At 33.0% G+C, this 2,389-nt stretch overlaps 1 long non-coding RNA gene across 2 annotated transcripts in view; it reads left to right on the top strand.

The window, feature by feature from the left end:
• The window catches only part of LOC136826453 (uncharacterized), an 827,604-nt gene extending 825,864 nt beyond the window's left edge, over positions 1 to 1,740 (top strand). For both annotated transcript variants that reach the window (XR_010849612.1, XR_010849611.1), the window contains one exon: positions 1,692 to 1,740. This is a non-coding gene — a long non-coding RNA (uncharacterized lncRNA). The remainder of the gene's footprint in view (positions 1 to 1,691) is intronic.
• The last annotated feature ends 649 nt before the right edge of the window (positions 1,741 to 2,389 follow it).

Genomic DNA, 2,389 nt, shown 5'->3' with positions numbered 1-2,389 from the left:
TTTATTGCTGTTTTTAATGAGCCTTTATTTATTGCTGTTTTAATGAGCCTTCTCCAGTTGTTTTGTTTTAAATTTAGTGCTGTTTTTAAAGCCTTAGTTGTTTTCTATTAAATTTATTGCTGTTTTTAATGAGCCTTCTCCAGTTGTTTTCTATTTAAATTTAGTTGCTGTTTTTAATGAGCCTTCTCCAGTTGTTTTCTGTTTTAAATTTAGTGCTGTTTTTAATGAGCCTTCTCCAGTTGTTTTCTGTTTTAAATTTATTGCTGTTTTTAATGAGCCTTCTCCAGTTGTTTTCTGTTAAATTTATTGCTGTTTTTAATGAGCCTTCTCCAGTTGTTTTCTGTTTTAAATTTATTGCTGTTTTTAATGAGCCTTCTCCAGTTGTTTTCTGTTTTAAATTTATTGCTATTGTTAATGAGCCTTCTCCAGTTGTTCCTGTCTTTAAACAGATTATACCATAATGCCCTTCCTGACTGCAACCCTCCCTGTTTGCCCGGGCTTGGGACCGGCACTGAATTGCGCTGGGTTCCTCACCCCACCCCCTCCGCCGCACCCCACCCCACTCCAAAGCGTCCTGGTACGAAAGTGGACAATAATTTTCAAGCTTTTAGATGATTGCCCTGAAACTCCTGAATGAAAACGGATGGGTGCAAGAACAGTTAAATGAAAATGGATCCTTGTTTTTAAAAGATGCGGCGTGAAAACGGATAATTTTATGGATAACTTGGTAAAAATGAGTGGTTAAGTGGGGATGACTGGAAATAAGCCTAGTGATAATAGCTAATAGTCACGAAGAGTTTTTCATTGATTGATTGATAGGTATGTCATTACTAAACCTGTATTTCACGCAGTTAGTGAAAAACTCTTTGTGGTCATCAACTGTTAGTTCCAAACCTATAATCATTCAGAATTTTTCACTAAAAATAGATACAATAAACGGGGTAAATAGAAAAGAACTGAACAAAAACCCTTATTTATCAGTTAGTGAGGAATAACGAAATCGATCCAGAAAATAATAGCTAAAAAAAAAGTGGAAAATGCGACCACAGAAACTGAAGAAAAATTAAGGAGTTTGCATTTTGAATAATGTAGTAGAGTGCCTACCCTCACAGTGCTCTAGGCCAATTTCTTTTCTCCTTTATTTTTTCCCATTTAATTTTTTTTTTCAAATTGAAGTTTTATCTTAGCCCATTTTTATTTGTTTTTATTTTGCAATATTCTCTACTTCATGTTTACCTGAGTTTTTTTTTTTTTTAGACATTTTATTTCCATTATTGTCTGCGGATGGCACGCCGGTACTAAGATACTGGGGAGAGAGAGAGAGAGAGAGAGAGAGAGAGAGAGAGAGAGAGAGAGAGAAATACTGAAGAATTGTATCTTTGCTAGCTTCCTGGATTTTCGGAACCAGCTTCTCTCTCTCTCTCTCTCTCTCTCTCTCTCTCTCTCTCTCTCTCTCTCTCTCTCTCTCTCTCTCATTTTGGTACGGGCAAACCATTAAGTAGGCGATGAAGGATTTTCGAAACCGACTTGGTTTTCTCTCTCTCTCTCTCTCTCTCTCTCTCTCTCTCTCTCTCTCTCTCTCTCTCTCTCATAACACAACCACTTGACGACTAGCACAAGTCTTTATTTCAGGACAATTGTTGAAAGAACAAAAAATCAAATTATTCATTTCATATTTTAATACTTTGCAGATATGGCCAATGTCAGCGTTGTTCGATCTTCTCATCACTAAGGTAAGATAATTGTGCTTTAATCACATCCTTTAATGATGAACACTACGTAGGGATGCAAGGGAAATCATGCATATATACATATATAGATATGTGCGTTCGTGTATACTGTAATACTATCTATATATATATATATATATATATATATATATATATATATATATATATATATATATATATATATATATATATATATATATATATATATATACATATATATATATATATATATATATATATATATATATATATATATATATATATATATATATATATATATATATATATTCCTGGAATATCACTGAAATCGCTGTATAATCGAATAGCGCATATCCTTTAGCAGAGGAGAATATTTAAATTTCATTCTTATATTTTCCGTATATATATCTTATTAATCAAAGGACGAGATGAAAGAGTTCATTCCACTGACAGATTCCATTAGATCGGAAATAAAAAAAGGGGGCTCTCTCTCTCTCTTTATAATTTTTTTCTGTAAAAGGCAAGAGGAAAAAAAAAATTGTTTTACACTGTCTTAATTTTCCGTTAATATTCAATCAAAACCGATGAAAGTCTCATTCCACTCTCTCTCTCTTCCATTAGATCTGATAAGAATGAAATCATTTTTTTGTCCTTCTTATATTTCTGTCTTCAGGTCTCTC

This window comes from Macrobrachium rosenbergii, chromosome 41 (genome assembly GCF_040412425.1).
Source record: "Macrobrachium rosenbergii isolate ZJJX-2024 chromosome 41, ASM4041242v1, whole genome shotgun sequence".
NCBI lineage: Eukaryota > Metazoa > Arthropoda > Malacostraca > Decapoda > Palaemonidae > Macrobrachium > Macrobrachium rosenbergii.
The sequence above is the reverse complement of the archived record's forward strand: the minus strand, read 5'-3'. Positions and strand labels throughout refer to the sequence as shown.